The sequence below is a fragment of the Camponotus vicinus genome, unplaced genomic scaffold (assembly GCF_025532165.1).
Source record: "Camponotus vicinus isolate PSW18456_S1 unplaced genomic scaffold, iyCamVici1.0 SCAF_10, whole genome shotgun sequence".
Lineage (NCBI taxonomy): Eukaryota > Metazoa > Arthropoda > Insecta > Hymenoptera > Formicidae > Camponotus > Camponotus vicinus.
This window is the reverse complement of record NW_028141946.1, coordinates 1,019,202-1,038,701: the sequence shown is the minus strand read 5'-3', so window position 1 is coordinate 1,038,701 and position 19,500 is coordinate 1,019,202. Positions and strand designations below refer to the sequence as shown.

Below are 19,500 nucleotides of genomic sequence, written 5' to 3'. Positions count from 1 at the left end.
TATTTCATATAGATAATTATTCTCTGTAACAACTATTGATGAAAAAACTATAAAAATATATTTATGCGTAAAACTAATAATAAAAAGGTCTGAGAATGATATCAAAAGTAAGTCTCATATTGTTACAAAAAGAATGAAAAGAAAAAAATATTCAGAAATATTCAGAATAAAAGAGATATTTAGCTGGAAAGCTAAAGTAAAATTTTATTCAAAAACCGGAACCGTCCAAGAAATTGCGCAACCAGATGAAAGACCATTTGCAGAAAAAAGACGAGCCAAACCGTGGCAGTTTTTACACCTGCATCTCCACGTCTCGCTACAGTTGTGCCCGAGAGAGAAACAAAGCGATGGCGACCTTCAGAATTTAAATATTCATGAATCCACACCGAGCTCATAATTCCATAGGCTACCTAGGTCTCGTCGATGGACGCCTAGACGTTCGGGGAAGACGCTGAAAGGGCAAACGTGACCGCCTTCATTGACTTTACGACCGTGGCTTTATAGTTTACGCTCGCGAACGGTTCGCAAAAACACGCATGTGTTGCGCGGAACATTGTTCCCACATGTACGTTGCGTGTTACGTTGAATATGCACGACATTGCTCTCCCCCGTAGCGTACGCGATGCTATTTCCCCCTTTATATATTGCACGATATATCCGTCAAACTCTCTTGCATCATCCGAGGAATCGATATACATCATGCATCAACACGATCGTGTATATACAATATATACATATAATAATACTTTACTTATAAAGAATATGCTTGCAAACTAGATATCTTAAGAGGCGTCGACCTATTATCGTTAATGCAAATTTTTTCTCCCTACGTATTATTAAAAAATTTGAAAATTATTACACAAGATTAAGATTTAAAATATTTGCACGCAACATTATTGAGCCTTTTTATTTTCATTTCCACAATATTTATACATCATTTTCATATATGTAAAAAATAAATGTGAGAGTCGATGATGAAATTCTTTTTTGAAAGCGAACAAAATAAATTCCCGATGTGTGACTTGGTCAAAACTTTACAAATTCCAAAAGTCTTGAATCGTTCAAATAGTCAATTATCGTTTAAACCGATGGCCCGGCCAGTCACCGCAATATCAAACTTTGAAACTTTAACGTTTGTGGTAAATGGTCTTATGTGATATTCAGAAAAAGAATCTGTTATCTGTACAATATATGTAACGTATATAAAATATTAAATTACGATAAAGCACAAATATTTTCTTGAATAAGAGAGCAAAATATAAAAAGATATAAAATCATTAATAAAATCTTTTAATTACAATCTTACTATATAGGAGCTTCTGACATAACATATTCATACTTAAAATTTCTGTTAATTTACTGCAAGTATTTTAGCGTATTAAATTTTGTTACGCGCATGATGTGTCATCCAATAACGTAAAATAGATCTGCGAAAAGGATGTAAATGTCCTTCGGACAATATTCCATAAAAGGGTTCAAGCAAGGCTCTTTGAGAGATTTTGACACTGAATCGCCGCGAAAAGCTATAAAACTATAAAGCGAGCATAGTAGTGAAAGGGTTGAGAATAGTCGGGTCTCGCACACCTCGTCATTTTGACCTCGGGCTCTGAACTAACTTCCTATCTTTCTTTAGATTACTTTTGGCTAAACCTTCCTGGTGAATATTCCGGACGAAGACGTTTGAGAGAACGAACAGTAGTGAACTGATTTCGGCAACGCACGTATAACATTATAAAAAGTCTCGGTAATAAATTTCACGATGTAATAAAACATTTTTATGCTCCTAGGACACATATGCTTGTAACCGTTGTAGCATTCCCATTTGCATTCGCAAAGAGCAAGATATTTTTCAAGTTAAATCAAATTTAATATAATATATAAAAATTATATTGACATATATAATCATGTCTTTTCATATAATCATATATAGAATATTTATTAATACATACAATATCATAAGTTTTGAATTAAATTATTTTATATTTATGTGAATTTTATGTACTAAAAATTGTGTTATTATTTTAAAAAATGTAGACAAAAAATATAATAATGTCTTTTAAATTAACCAGGCTTTAAAAAAAAAGCTTCTACATATTAACTGAATTCTCACTCCTCTAATCTTTAGCAAGTTCTAATTTAAAAAAAAATGAAGCAGAAAAATTTAAACTAGTGACATGTTATCTAAAGAATGGATTTTATAAATTTTTAAAAATATTGAAAATTAAAATTACATTAAAAGCTTTCGTGACTAGTAAAACTTTCCTTTTAAGAGGAACGTGATTTTTCAGCTAATAAAATTGGACTAGTGTCGGATATTTGTACAAATTCTTGGACCAATGTGTAGTTAATTTACATGAAATCGAAGATCTTATTAACATAGAAATAGCTGCGTCACGTACCGATAGCGTGATGAGATTTCCAACTTTTCCAAGCTATTTTACGGTCACTAAAGAGATTTCGTCGCATTTAGGAAGATGGCTGAATTGAGGAAGAAAATAAATTTGACACTTTCAACGAAATCATCTATCGCTATCGTTAAAATCATATAGAGTGTAAATTTTATTCATTTTATTGGTTTTTTATATCTGCATTTAATTATACTTTGTGAAATTATTGTTAAAAGATCGTGTTTTACTTCATTACAATTTATTTCAATGACAATTCAATTTATTTTTTTCATTTCAATATATTTAATTTTTCGTTAAAACATTTTTATTTGTTTTATAAACGACACTCATTTCTTTTATCTTCTTTTACATTGCTTAATAATATTTTGTAATAGAATAATCGTATTCGAAAAAGAAAAATGACACTTTTTACTTGTGAAAAGATTTCTAATTTTAAAAATAAAATTATTACATGCGTAAAAACTGAATTCATTTATCGACTTTTTTAATAATATCAGATAATTTTTGTGATGTATGATGTCAATATCAAATTAAATCCGGCAAAGCAAAATATAAATTTTAAATGAATTAAACATGTTTTGTTTAAACGCAATTCTTGATTACTTTGAATATAAATTTCTAATATAAATTTCTACCATACGATTACGATTTTTTTTTCACGTAAAAGCTAATAGTCTCCAAAATCTTTCCTCCCTATATAATTTACTTTTTCGACAATACCATTCCTTTCCTTCCGTATATTTCTCTATGCGATTCTTTTACAAGCACACATATACTTGCTGTATGTAATCAAAAAGAGAAGAGAATTGCCAACTTCCTCGGAGAGCAGAACTCGGTATACACTGATAAAACTTTATCCGTCACGAACCCCCATATTCGCGTATGTATTTCAGAAGCAATATTTCTTTCAACCCGCTCGAGCGCCAAAGCGGACGGACCTTGTGAAATGGACCCTTGCGGAGAGGCACAGCCCATGGCGTAATCCCATGGGAGTTACGAGAAATGAATTATACACTCGGTGTCTGACGTGAGAGGGGAACCAAACCAGACAAAATGGTACCCTAAAAGGAATGTTCCCTCCGTTCCCTCCCTTCCGCCCTACTCTCCTGCCCGCTCCGTAACTTCTTACTCTCTTTCTCATGGTAGAAAATGTTTACGACACTGGGTAGGTTCTGCTCTTGTAGATTCCGCCCGGAACATGTATGTATATATACGCGTGTGTTCTGACTAAAATGTTGCGTACATTTACGTAGAATACGGAGCGACCGGATATATATGTATATTGGGATATGGAAGTAAGATGGGAAAAATTACAATCACAAAGTATCGTACGTTATTTACGTAGAACGTCGCGAGCTGTCTCGACTGAATCGGGTTAAAAGCGCGTGGGCACATCGCGTCTGTTATCAGGATATTTATTTAAGGCTCTGTTTACCTTCCAATCGATATTTCCGTGAAGCGTTCGGCGAGGATGAGGAGGGGAGAGAGGATCCCAGATAAAAAAAAATATACCAAAATGGCGTTGCCCGGTTGTTGTGTGCGCGGATTATTTTATCGTGTATAATAAATTTCCGTTCGAACGATCTCAACTTCTTTTGCTAATACATTCGCGCAATGTTGCTAAGATAACATTACAACCGCGGAACCTGATTGTAAGGCGAGTTACGGCAGAGAGGCAAAAAAAAGAATAAAAAAAATAGTGGCAAAACAAAGGGAAGTTTTAATTAGAGCTCGGAAGATGACCGGATGATATTTCTTATGGCGCGAAAAGAGAAAAGACATTGAAACAAGAGATGCGTATGTAATCTCCTTCATTTTCTCATTTTTGACAGCTTCAGCTGATGCATCAAATTCTCGCGATCCGATTCTACAAACTTGGGTATCATCAAGTCGAACGATAACGTAATAGTCGAGAATGTTACCCTGAAACATCATCAAGAGACATCATCGGAAAGAAAAATCACGGTAAACGACATCATATGAATGCTTGAAAAATTGTATAAATAATAAATAAATGCCATTTTATACGAAGATGTCCGGTATCGCTGATGTCGACTCGTATTCAATGCCTCGTAATATTACTTTAAGCGAAATGTCGAGGGACACGGAAATCCGGTTAAATCACGAGAAAAAGCCGCGATAAATCTCGCCAGCTTCCGAGATACGGCGAGCTTTTACGAGATCTAGCTTTCTCGCGCGCAAGTTTCATCAGCTGACCGTGAGCGAGATCGTGGCCCGATGGAACACGAGCGTAGAGATGCGAATATATACCCCTTACTCGCGGTAAACTCGACATATTTGGAGGCTGCGGGATGGACCGTAGACGGGTCGACCGGTTACCACCGAAATTGCCGCGCCGGCTAATTAGGACTTGATTGGCACCCCCTCTCCGTCTCCCCTCGCGCCCTTTCCCCGTCATACACCGACGAAATCCACGGGTCCAACTTCCCCCACCAACCCCGTCCTCTCGCGTCATCCGCTCGCAAGCTCGCTAAACCAGCCAACCCGGCGCATCATCTTTCCCAGTCGATGCCGACCTTCTCCTCCCTTTTCTTTCCCTCCTTCCTCCCCTCCATCCTCCTCCCTCTTCTCTTCCTCCATCTCGCAATGCGTTTTCTTTTTCCTCGATGCCGTCCAGAATGCACTTTGCGGCCAGTGCCGTGTGTAATTGTATAATTTACTCGATAATTTACTCCGCAGTCAATTTATATAATTTCTACCGTGGCTCTGTACGTAAATTTGACCGGCCGAACTTCTCGATATTTTTAAGAGGCACACATTTTACGCAGGTATTACATGTTTTTCCAAAGGCATCGGGCTAATTTTTTTTTTTTTTGAGCAATGCAACTCCCAGAGGTATGCGAAATTGTGGGGGTATTTTTATATACATATGTGTATTCTTTACAATAATAATTCTTTAATTTAAAGTATATACAAACATTTTTAAAGTGCTACATCAATGCACAGAAGATAATTTATTTTGTAACGGATAATTAACGATTTATAGTAATATATAAATCGTACTCAATGTTTTGCATACTTTATGAGAGATGTTAAAAAAAGAATATGCAATCGAGAATTATTTAAGTCTCAATTGATAGGTTAAGATAATAAATTACGACGTATCGAGACAAACATAAATTTTATATGAACTCTTGAGAGAAACCGAATATCAGTTGACTTGTATACGGAGCCGATTTTGATTCAAAACATCCGTTTAAAATAATTTCAAGGAAATACCTCAAGAAAGTTATGCATAAAATTAAATTAAATAAGGAAATATATTTTATTTGTATTTTATGAATTTTGAATTAATAAAGTTACTTGTACAAACAAAATTTAAATAGCAAATTTTATATTTTACAAAATATGTAATAATAAATTCTATGCTGAAGTAAAATCAAGTTTCACGGTTCAATCAATGACATTTACTTTGAAAAAATAAACTCCCTAAAAAATGTGTGTAAGAAATAAATTTATTCATTCATTTATTATGTCCACGTCTGCCAAACACAATGCGTCATAGAAAAAAACCGCGACTATCGTCCTCTCTATGTCGATAAAGTGCTATTTAAATACATTATCTTTGCGTTATCACATCTTATAAATCTTCATCCCACTTAGAATTCTTCAGGCGTTTTACGAAAATATGGAACGTGACGGGAAGAATGTGATTTACGGGCGTACAGTGCGTCGTAAAGAGTGTTTAACGTGTTTAAGTGCTCGCGGAGAGTCGGGATTTTCCTTATCTGGCGTAACGAGAGTCCCACGCGTGTGATCTGCATGCACGAGCAGGCTCGCTTATCTCGCCAGGTACGTTGCAGTTGCACACAATTACATGTCGCACGTTTGCCGATTTACATACACAATATACATGTACATGTAATGCTTTCTCAGATACATAAATGCCAATAAAGTAACATAATTTACTTTTATCCCCTCAAACAAATTTACCAACGTGATCGATCGACGATGTACATTAGACGATAGGAAAGTCATTGCGCGAAATTGATCAATTCGCATCTCTTCGGCAAATTGAATGGAGAAGCGATATGCCGAGAATGTAAAGCCTTTTACGATTGATAGCTAACGAAACACGTCGCCGTAACGTGTCGTTAAGTATGTAACTTTATGGAGGCTTCGTGACTACCGATACATTGTTTTGCACGATAATTCAGGAACATTTTATTACAATTTCGCAGTGAATTATTTATTGTACAAGTAATTGCGATTTCGCGAAATATGATATTGCTTAATGAGTAGATTTATTTAGATAAATTCGCATTTATAAAATAACAATTTTCAACTTCGAAAAAGGAGATATCCTGTGCCATATTTTGATTAGATATTTAATAACGCAACCTCTCTTTATCTCTCTCTCTTAAGTGCAGTTTTATATATCGCGCAAGCTGGAACTTTGTACAAAAGGATTCGCGGACAAGTTTAGCAAGTACTTCAATCAGATGGAAATACTTATCCCGCGTCAAAGCTTCATAACTCCGGGACTCACTTTGCTTTAATAGACGTCGGTAGATATCGGCGTCCGCGTGAGGATACTCTCGCTTTGATATCACGCGATAGCGTTAAAACTTTTCTCATCTCTCGTTAATCTTGAAAAATGGTCTCTTTCGAACGCGCGTAGCTCGTTCACTGGAAAGATAGAGTGCGTATGTGCACAATATACGCATGCAGGATAGAGTATTTGTATACATGTGTGTGTTTACGTACACTATCTATTACTTTTTCGCAATTTTTAGCAGGTACAAGAAAAAGATGAAACGAGAGAGCGCATCTGCTGGACAACAATGCAACTTTGGAAAAGATAATTATTCTGTAGAGGGAGAAAGAGAGAGAGAATTTTGCTTCACTTCATATTATTTTCGTGACGTATTCTCCTATCTTCTTTTCATATTCCAACAAACTGTCACGTTTCATCAGCAGACTCATAGAGTTTCCTCGTTTTTCCCTTCTTGTTCATATGTCAACCCGCGAGAAAGTAGCTTCGCGGTAGAAATGCTTATTTTTAATTTAGATTCGGACAAGCCACAAAATTTTACATCGCAATGAACGAGTTTTTTTTTCAAAAACAATCAAATTAGTTTCAGATCTGTAAAATTCCGCTAGTATCCTGATTTTAATATTACTTGGATAATTCTACATTACCTATGTTATAAAAAATAAAAATAGAAAATATAATTTAAAATAATTAGGGGATTTCTTTAAATAATTGGAGTCAAGTGTGTATATTAATACTGTGTAAAAAATTATGCATTTTTGACAAAAAATTTTTAACAAATTTTATATTAAAAAGAAAATTACAGAATATATGATTCTATCAAGTAATCGCATTAAAAATTGATACCGAAGAATATGCAAGCCTGTCTAGAGATTTTGCAAGAATTTTTTTCACGTAAACTTTATTTATCAAATAACGCAATTATAAAAAAAAGTCTATATAAGTCTTTTTTCTCTCTTTTATAAAAATGAAAAAAATATCCTGTGAGTAACGCGTACAAATTTTTTGACGCGTGAAATGACAGTAGGGACATAAGAGTCTGTGAGAAAGGTTTATTATCTTAATGCAAAAGTTGGCTGAACAGCATGAGGAATCACGAAAGTAAATGACCGCGTATCCCACCGCGCATGAAGAAAACTAACACCACGCAGCCGAATGTCGCAATAAGCGAGTATTTACCATGGGAAGTGTCTTTCGGGTTGAAACGTGAGGAAACTTTGTACAACGGGTGAAATGGAAGGACGAGAGAGGGAGAAGGAGCAGGGGGACGAGGAGGAGGAGGAACAGGACTGGATGCAAAAGAGTAGCTCTGGGAGAAGAATAGATGAGATGCATTTTCCTGAGTAGGCGACGTTCGGGAGGATCTATGGCTCTCGATGGTATATGGTATATATACACGTATGGCCGAGACTTAAAGAGGCTGGGTCAGCCGTATTGAACTGTTGCGCGCGCAGCCCCAGCTACCTTGTTCTACCTCGAAACGTGACCAGATCATCCATGACCACGAATACATACCAACCATGTATCGCCATTACCCGAACTATGTTTCCTTACCGAACCTCGCTTTCGTGCAAGAAAAAGGAAGCAAAAATATTGGAGAGGTCACAGAGGGTCGGATGCGATTTTAATAATTTATCGTAAAATATTTACCGGTAACTCATGAGTTCCATATTTTTAACGCAAATATTTTTATTAAATTCTTTAAATTTAATTAAAGGTTTTGCGTAAAAAATATCTTAAATACAGATATTTTCCATACAAGCCTTTAAATCAGATAAAATAATCGCGGATAAAACAATTTTTTTTTGTTAGAAATCACAATGATGTGTTTTCAAGTTTAATACTTTACGATACTTTTGATAAAATATATTAAATGGCAGCGAGTTAATAATTGTTGGATAAAAATCGATGTCTTAGTACAGCAATAAAACAGTCTTAAGCCCGCGGTTCAAGTTAATGGGCTAAAGAGAGGATGATTGACTCCGCGTAAACACTCTTTTATAACTTTTCCACGGCAAAATGATGACCATTTACCTGATGTTTACCTTGACAATAAAACATCACATCCGAAAAGAAAGGATCCGGTCAGTTTGCGCGCGGGTTGTAATAAACCGTTTTAACCTGGAATGCGTGCTAAAGGTTGACTGGCAAGAGGGCTTCCTTCAAAAACGGAAGATGAAGAAAAGCCCTTTCGTATGAATTAGGCTAAAAGGGTTACGCTCAACCCTTTTTTTCATCGTTATATTGTCTCGACAAATGTCGTGACGACGAGCAACTCGGAAAACCACGAAACTAAACATAAACGAGCACAGTCTTACGTCAAGGATTCGTGAGGGAAGTACGTTCCTCGACTCTCCTCAAGGTTAATATCGCCTCAAGGTTCGCGAGAATACACTTGTCCGACGTACACCTGTTTGCGCACAAGGTGAGTCTCCTCCTCGTTTCGTGTACGCCAACCTGTCCGGTAAAAATGTCCAAGCATTTATGTGTAAGACGCGACTTTTTTTCGTAATCAGTCGTACGTTGCCCGCAAACGCAAACTATTTAGATAAGGGAGGTTGAGAGCGAGAAGAAGGTAGGGAGACGACAGCACTTCCGCGATAAATGCAATTTCCATGATCAATACTTCCTATACTCGTTGTGGAGAACATTGACTAAACCGTCGCGTTGCAGATATACGATTTATTCCATCGATGAAGCACATAAAAACAAGCATTAAAAAGCAAGGATTCGCGACGTCATGTACGTCATAATTTATTGCATAATTTATATCAATGCATAATTTATGTCAAATATTATTTCAAGAGCTAAAAAGTCTGCGGAGAAATTAAAAGCGATATATTAAATATCGTCGTATTTCTTGCGAAATTTATGCCGCACGATTATCTTAAATTAAAGAGTTATATCTTTTTGTAACCGGAAGCAATTATACAAAAGCTGATAATACTTGTATCGAAATCGCAACCTTTAGACGTTGTACATCCGTCATTAAAATTAGCTAAATGTTTATCACTAAAGTTACACGAGATACCAAGTCTTGATATTGTCTTATCTCGGAATTCGAACAAGAGAAAATTTTTAATTAGCTATTAAGACAATAGGTTGTCAAGATTATTGCTTTAAAAAAATTAAAATATGTATATTTATAAATTAGATGAGAAAAAATTATATTTATTAAAGAATTTATTTAATAAATAAAAACTTTATATTAATAAATTTAGGAGCAATAAACAATATAAAAAAAATATTATTTTAAACAATTGTTCAATATTAAACATAAAAATCGTTAATAAAAATTCAAGACAAGACAATACAAGATTTTTGCTACAAAGATTCACTCGAGAGACAAGATTTAAATTATCGAAAATTGTCTCATTAATATAATATTTTTACAAATATTGTAAGACTTGTGCAAATCGTATATATCACGCTTGACGAATTCTGAGGTTCTAACGCGCGAAATTAACAGAGGGAGATCCGCGCATTCATCGGCACTAATACACTTCGTGATCCGCGGACCGCAAAGTATATAACGCGAAGTGTATATACATAATATAATGCCAAGTTTATTATAACGTCGAACGGCTCTCGCGCTGGCGCGGTTATCTATCTCGCGCCACGAGGAAGCTAACGAAACTCGTTATCGTCGCGAATATTCGCGCGTGCACGTGTGTCCGTTCGTTGACACCTCTGTGTGTAAGCGGTCCGTGTACGTACACGTGCGAGATCTTACAAACCGCAATTTCACACGCGGGTAACTTCGGGCATCGCGGCACTCGTGGAAAATTTGTTATTCCCGTTTGCGATAGCATTTAGTACTGGTAACCGGTAACCTTTACGCACATTCCGGTACCTCTAGAGAAAAGTTATGAAGTTGTAAACTTTCGTATTTAGTATATATTACACGCATCTCCGTACGCGTGAGTTGCACTTTTCGATTCGAGAATCGCGATATTCGGATGAAAGATGCCGACTGTGACGTAAACGTATATGTATGTGTATATCGTGTATCGCGTAATCAGCTGACGTTTCCTTTCAACATTTAGAAATGAATAGTATAGAAAGAAGTTAGATATCACAAATTAAATTAATAACAGAATTAAGCTTCAATTAAAACAGATATACATGTAAATATGTCACTGTAAAATGAATATAAAAATCACATGTTTTTTTTTATTAAATCAATGAATTTCCCTGAAAATAATTTAAATAATTTTTGTTACATCTATTTTTTTACCTATTTTTATTCTAGGCCACGTACGCAATTGAATATATGTATATCGGGGTACACCATGTGCTTTGTTATCTTGTTTTCGCGATTGCCAAAGTGTGAGCGAACTCCCCTAAATTCCGTGGCGCGGAGAACACCGAATTCTGTTTACCGAGACGAAAATGTTGATTCTACCAGCTAGACGCGTACACGTGTGTGGGAGGCGGAATAAAAACGTCAGGGGATATTCGGGAGGCGAGACAAAAGAGGTGAAATAAGATGGGGAGAGTCTCACCGAAAGAAAACGGGAGATAGGTGTTGCCGCGACACACACGGCCAAGTCGATAGGGTGGGACAACAAAACTTCAATTTCCAGAAATGACGCAGAAAAATCTTTCTCGCGTAACGTGCTCTCATCTTTACCCCGAGCTGGCGTTCTAAAAAGAAAACAAAAAAAATGGCGTCCGTGGATATATTTCGTTTCCCTTTAAATATAACACGCGGGAAAATCATATCATAATTATATATTGGACGTGTAAATTCGTATATAAATTAGAAAAAATATTTTTCCACTCCGAGTATATCGATATAAATTATTTATATATCATCTTACGCCCGATTCTTTGCTTTTTTTCAGCAGAGAAATTTTACGCGTATATTCAAAGCGGACAATGCGTACTGCATTTTCTCGGAAAAATGAGATATTGTTAGTAGCGGCTTTAAATTTGGGCGTTTCTCCTCGTCCGCGCGTATGTCTGGAACAATATTTCTTCAACGTTGCGTCATAAAGGAGCGCGCGCAAACAGATTGCAAAGAGCGGAGGTTGGAAGAGCCGGCTGTTACACGAGATTCCACTGATCTGCAGAAATACCTCGGAAAATAATTTTGTAGCTGCTCTCTCACCGCCATCCCTATATCTGTCGTTTTCAAAGGAAAACGTAGATTTATCGGTACTCGGAATTCTCAGACTCGAAGTGAAAAAAAAAATTTTTTTTGGAGAAGATTTTTTACCCCGAATAATTCAGCGAGACATAATTCCGTGAAAAAGAAAACTTCAAACTTAATTTAATGCCTAAATAAGAAAACACGAATGTTTTAAAGACACTCGTTTAAAATTGATTTTATGTTGTTTCGAGAATATGAAATGTAATAATTTAAGGAATATAAAGAAATACTTTTACTAATAAATATTTTAACAGATTAATTCTATAATAAAAAGTTATTACTTTTTTTATAATTATATAATTTTTATTATCATAAGTGAGAGGGAATTATATTAAATCACAATTTCCTTATATTTTTTATTATTCAGCTATTTTTTATTATTTTTTAAAATTATTGCTCTAGAGCAATACCTCTAATTATATTAATATATAATTCTCTAGAACAACAGCTTTAATATATTAATACACATATAATTGCTCTAGAGCAATAGCTCTAAGAAATAATAAAAAAATAGCTGAGAAATTGTGATTTAAAAATTCTTCCCCATCTACGATAATAAGAGTTCCGTCGGCATCTCGAAAGGCATCGCGTTCATCGAGGTGTAACCGATTGCTCGCCCTCGCTAAAGATACGCCAAAGTTAGCTTAAATGCAAGTTTCCCGCGGTGAGATTACAAGAGCGAGTAAAATAACAAAATTATATATTAAGAATACACTGTATTAAACGCTCGTAGAAGCTTTGCTTTTATCGTTGTCGCGACGGCTGTCTCGAGAAATAAAAAATAGAGGCACTTTACGCTCTCTCTATAAACTGTAGAGCTCCCGGCCCATTTCGTCTCATGCGAAACATTCTAATTTATTCGACGGCGACTGCGATATGAAACCGAGTGATCAACCGGCAGCAGGTGTCCGCAGAACCGTTCGCGACTACATTATAGTCAATTTTTAAGATGGTGAAATTAAGGATGCAAATAACGTATGCAAATGGCTCTTACAAAGTTTCTCTCGATGCTATTTATATCGTGTATATCAATGTACAATCAGTGGAACGTGAAAAATTACTAGAATTATTGGAATAGCGTCTAATAAATCACGCCAACTGCACGCGATATAATCTTTTTCTTTATTTATTTCTTTAATTTTTTTTTATCTAAAATAAAATATCTTCTTTGCATTAATTCTGTGATTGTCAAGTGGAGAAAAATATTCCTACATAATTTGCATTTTTTAAAATCAAACATATCTACTTTTTATTTCTTAATAGTAGGAGTTACGGTCTTTTACACCTAATATCCGTAATTATATAATTTTCTAAAAGCACGCGATAACGTTTAGCAGTATGTAGTCTGAATAGTGATTCAGAAATAGCGCGAGTCTCTCTGTCCCTCTTTTGCGATCGATGCCCGACGGCAGGTGTTCCTAAAATTACACGTCCGTAATTCAGAATCCGCTCTCGCGAGAAAACCCGACATTTTCGGTAGATTCCAAAACGCTGGGATTAAAAATGCAAATGACTCGATCCGGATTTTCGCTTGTAAACTCGACTGCCGTTTTCTCGCCAAATTCTCCGGAAACGGAAGATGAGGTAGAGATCAATCTCTCTCTCTCTCTTTCTCTCTGCGCACAGGAAACTATATATTTCGAACTAGAATCTAAAATCTGATTGATTCCCTCCCTCCCTCTTTCTCTCTCTTTTCCAGATCGAACATACGCGTCTATGCATAATCTGTGATGTCGGGCGCAGCTGCAAAGATTATTTTGAACGAAATGTTTCTCTCGTAGCTATTATTAGTTATCGGATGTAATTGCTTATGGCATCGGCAACCGCCTTTCCGGATTATTAACTTTTCCGTGGTTCTTCTTGGAATCTTTCCGCTCGTTCCTGAAAACTTTCCCGGTTGAGAACTCAACGGAAATTGTTGCCTCCGAAAAAAATCATCTACATAACTTGCGTATACGTATATTGCGTTCACGCACACGTTATAGCCAGGATTGAAATTATTAATTATTATAATTAGCAATTAACGCGATGAAAAGTAATACCGCTCGCAACGTATTACTCTCTAAACGAAATCATTTTAACATAGTTGAGGTTTATTTTACTTTTTAATTCGATATAAAAAAGACTCGTTTCGACGATACAAAGAATTCAAATTACAGTGTTATGTGCAATCTTTATAACTTTCACATCTTGTTTATCATGGGAGAAGTATTCATTTATAACGCTTCAAGTAACTAATATGTAATATGCGCGTATGAAGAATAAAATAAAATTTAATTAGTATAATTATCACGTTGTAAGAGAGTAACCTCATATCCGCAACACATGTAAGAGTTCCCGTCTTTTAATTTACACGTATTTCATATCTTTTATCACGTTATGACGCACTAGACTTGTTTTATATTCCTTTTTTGCGTAGCTCGTATTATGCATGTTTATGTGGATGCGAAAAAAATTATCTTTGTAAGAAAAAAACTTTATGATGTATAATAACAGTGTAAGAAAAATTATTATTTTAATACTCCAAAGTTTATTATTAATATTTCATATTAATATTATGAAAAATACGTCATTGCTATACAAAAAATTAACTTTATCGATAAATATTTATTATTTTCCTTTCATCTGAAATCTAGTTTTAATCATTTTCAAGCAAGGAAGCAATAAACAGTCTCGCGGTAAAAAAAAGACAACATTGACAACGGGTTTTTAATTTACATAATTCATATATAACTTTAATTTATTAATTAAAATTATTAGACATATTTTAGAAATTTAATATCGTATAAATAATGCGTATAATGTTATGTAAAGCTGAATAAATGAATATTTCGTAGCGAGTAAAAATATTTTAATATTAAATATTTAATACACTTATTTAAATATTATAATTAAATCGTATCATGTAAAGTGATACTTGTGCGTGTGTATTTTTTATTCGAAATAAATGAATAAAAAATTAACTTTCTCCCAGATAAGCTTCTATCGTGACAAGTTTCTCGACACGTATTACAAAATTACGCTTACATACATCGTGAATCAATCTCAACGCGCGTTAAATATGTTTCTGTAGAGCAAGCTAGAGATAAAGTTAACATCGCGCCTCGCGCGCGTGTGAATGTCGTTTTACTTTCCTAGCGGCTTATAAATACCTGCGACTCTGAATGAAATATATAGAAAAATCCGGCAGGGTGTTACGAAAAAGTGCCTGGAATACCAACGATGTACATTCGACGCCATGCTGCCGCGCCATGTCCTCGATTACGGGGACGTGATTCGGGCTCTCTGGTTGGACCACTCAGGCTCCATGACAGCGACTGATTTGAGTCGCCATCTAGCCGCTAGTTGCCCAAGCTTTTACTTGCGTCCACGTTACACGATGCCAAAGGCAGAGGCAAGTACCGCTCGTGCCAGGGTGGCACGAATCGATCGCGAGTTTCGAGAGATTTTGAATGAGTGTGTGTGTTACACATTGATATACGAATGTATTCTTGTATGTACGTACATACTGCATCTCGATATTTAAGTTCAAGGACATTTTGGATTTATAGCATTCGCAGAGTTGCTCTTGACACTAAGTGTTTCCGAGAAATGCACGAACAGATGCAATGATGTTTCTATAAATTATGCTATGCATACATTGTATATATGTGTAAAATTTGAATATTCTTGAAATAAATCTAGTCCATAGAGATATATGTACTTCTTAGAATATGTTGCTTGACTGTTCTATTATGTTTGTGTATGCACTTGCATGTATATGATTGCTTGCATGTTTGATTGATAATGAGATATTTTAATAACAAAATATAAAATTATTAAAAATAATATAGTAAATTTAATCACTCTTAAATCTTATAATTAATATAAATTACGTAAAAATAGATCCAAAAATATAATAATAATCTGAAAGACAAATACGAGTCTTTGGATACATATGTGCTAGAAATATAGTAAATTTATATTTTTTCTCTTTCTTTAAATCCACGAATCCATGAAAAAATATTGAAAACAATAGATTATGAATATTTCTTAACACGTGCAACTGAAGGCTCTTATTTGCCTATTATATTATTATCTATTTTAAAAAAATAAACTGTGATAGAAAAAAAAAGAGAAAAGATTACTATATTACATTTTAAAAAATTCTAAACATTTTAAAAATAATTCTTTTGCAGATTTGTTTAGTTAATAAAATAATAAAACTTTCTCGCATATTTTACATGTAAATAAAAATTGAGAAAAAGGGAATAAACATGCAAGAATCTTATGCACATTTTTCACTATATTTACACATTACTCTGGGGTCTAATATTATACTTCTGAATAGTTTGCCAAGCTGACTAAAATATTCTGAGGGAGGCAGCGTCCCGATTGTCCGTCTTGAACAAACTCCTGGGCGTGTAATACAAAATGATTACAAATCGTGTAACATGGATGTGCGGATCGATACTAGTCAGTCTCCCCTTCTCCTTTTCTCCCCTATTCCCCCTTATTCGTCCGGTTTCCAGGGATCGGACAGGGTTGTCGGGGCGCGACCGACTGGTCTGGACTGGTTGACCCGTCTCGCCTGGTCTCAACCCACTTCACCCTGATTTTCCCCTGCCTCCTTCCACATTCCACATCCACCGTTTCTCCCGCAGAATTCTGCGCGAACGATGAGGGGGGAAAAGGGATTCGTGACTAGTGATTTTCTCCAAGGATGGCGCCACGTGCACCGAGAGCGGACCCGTCTGTCATTTAATCAATAAAAGGGATGCAACGTAAAGGGATGTTTTTCATATAATTAATAAAAGGAATTAACGTAGTGATATTTTTAAGAGCAAAAAAAATTGTTTATCTTGGAGACTTTTTAGGCGATAACGTTTCAATTCGTGCGATTACGATTGATAAAATATGAAATGTGTAAAAAATATCAGAGGACTAGCTCTTAGATGGAGAATTTATAAGCGTATTTTAAAAGATAGTATCGTCATTTTATCGCAATCATTGATATAATCAGCAGATAATAAATGTAACACAGATATATTCTTTCGCTTAAACGCAAGACCGGGCAGGGTTAAAAAAAACACACGAAAGAAAAGGAAGGACCCGCCCCACGTCGATGCAGCGGGATGTCTGATTATCATACTTATTACGCCGGCTATAATATACGTTTTGACGTCGAATGCAGCTGATGCTGAATTCCATCGCGAGGCAATGAAAATGGAAAAACAAAAAGGAAGGAAGAGATAGAATGCCAAAGCAATGCTAAAGCACGAGAGAAGGAGGGAGAAAGGAGGAGGACGAAAATCGCCGATGCAGAACGTCGATTAACCGGTTAATTCATTGAAGTGCCTTATTTAATGGCACAAAGTCTACCATAATACTCGCACACTCGTTTTCCGTAAAGACGTGGTCGTATAATTCCTACAGCAAGGCTAATAAGAAAAGAAAACAGTACTCTCTGGTAGTGGCTAAAAGAAAGAAGCGATTGATAAAGCAGACAGAAATTGATCTTGTTGACAGGAAGAATTAGAGGGCGAAAGTAGAAGGGGATTCTTGAAGCATTCAAATCCTCTATATTTTCCATAAAAACAATTATTAGCGAGAGATTGATAATCTTGATGCCATACAATTTATTTAAAGCGAAATTCTCTTTCGTTGTTAATTAATTTATTGCTGAATTTTACATAATAATTATTATCTTTAAGCATCACTGATTGTATTCTAAGAGATCGATCATTTCTCTTCAAATCTTTTATTTTCTTTTCCCCTCGACAGACACACACACGCAGGGACATATATGTATATATTATGGCTTTTCTCTCTCTATCTTTTCTATTATATTTGCATTACATGGTGCTATCTCTCTTTCTCTTTCCTTCTCCTCTCCTCCCAATCTCTTCTCTCTTTTTCAATCTTATAAATTGCGATATATATTCCTCCTTCTTTCTCATACGGCAAAGGTCGTCTTTTTTTAATCAATGAAGTGCGCGGATGAGTTCGTCCTTGTCATCTGCATTGTGGAAACAAGAATGTAGTGAAGTCTGGCCAATCAGAGCGAAGCTCTTCTACTGCCGGCCGATCAATGCGAAACTCCACTGTACCGACATGTATCTTTGCTGTTACGTCGAAAGACCCAACCCAACTTCTCGGATCAAGAAAAACGCCATTCGTACATGCAATCTTGTTCTCTTAAAAGATGCAACCGCCATGACATTTTGAAAAATCGGATCTTTCCTCTCGATAGCTTCAGGCAACTCTTGCGAAAAAAATTTCCCGTACATCTATATAATTTTGCAATTAAAACTCTTAACATAAATTATTTTATTTTTATCTGTTTGTGCTACTACATGCTTGTTTCCGCTAAATATATTTATTGCACATGTGTAACTGTACATTTATTAATACAGTTTAGAACAAACAAGTGACTATTGCTTGTATTTTTTCATAAACAAATAATAAACAAATATTTTTATAAAATTATAAAGAAATCAATTATAAGAAAATGTTTGTTTATTAATCTGTAACGTTTTATTAGCTCAATGAAAAATGCAAACGATAGTCATCTTTATTTGTGTCCGTTCTAGATTAAATTAATTTCGAATGACTCGCAATTTAATGCGATGGAAATTTCGGGATCGACTCTTTTCTAAAAATTGCCAGGTTGCAAAATGATTTCAATCTCTCGAACTTCTCCGGATTTCGATTCGGCTTAAATCTGACTTAGTATGATGAACTTTCCTCTCGCGCGCGAGAGTCACTCTCGCGTTTATTACATTAAAAAATTTTTTACTCCTCTCTCGAGTTTTCCCCTTCCTTCTAAAGATCAATCAAGGGAACGATTATTTCTATCTCGTAAAGCAATTTCTAGAAAGTCATCCTTAAAAAGGTATTTTCCAAGAAAATATTCCAACAGAGATACTTCGTTCTCTCGGCAATCTACATAAAGATCAACCGTTACTCCCTTTCCTTTTTCTCCCTGCTTCCTCTTTCTTCTCAATCCCTTGACCTACCTATCTAAAAAATATGTAATATTATTATTTTTACGACTGTGAAATTGTTTTAGAACGAATCGAAAATATGTTATATTTAATAAGCAATTTTGTAGATATAAATCTTAAGAGTTAATTCTTTTTGTTTTATAAAATTATTTTCATAATTTTTTATTTTTCCTCTCATTTATTATTATTTAAATTTAAAGAAAAAAATGTTTGTTCCAATCGCGCGACATTTTTACATTCTATTATTAGAATATTAAAAAAAAAGAATATGCATGTAATATTACCGAGTTTCCCAAAAATATAATATCAAAATTAATACTAATACGTAATAATATTACATATATACAATTCCTATTGCCTGTAAAAATGACGGACTCTAGTAGAGATCCCACACGCGCAATAAAATATCGCGGTATCGAGCAATGGTGAATCTCG

At 35.1% G+C, this 19,500-nt stretch overlaps 2 long non-coding RNA genes across 2 annotated transcripts in view; one reads left to right on the top strand and one right to left on the bottom strand.

The window, feature by feature from the left end:
* Nucleotides 1-19,500, bottom strand: part of LOC145960185 (uncharacterized) — a 269,249-nt gene that overhangs the window by 200,858 nt on the left and 48,891 nt on the right. The window lies entirely within an intron of this gene.
* LOC145960187 (uncharacterized) overlaps nt 5,884-19,500 on the top strand; it is a 61,247-nt gene continuing 47,630 nt past the window's right edge. The window contains exon 1 of the long non-coding RNA XR_014435281.1: nt 5,884-6,221. This is a non-coding gene — a long non-coding RNA (uncharacterized LOC145960187). The remainder of the gene's footprint in view (nt 6,222-19,500) is intronic.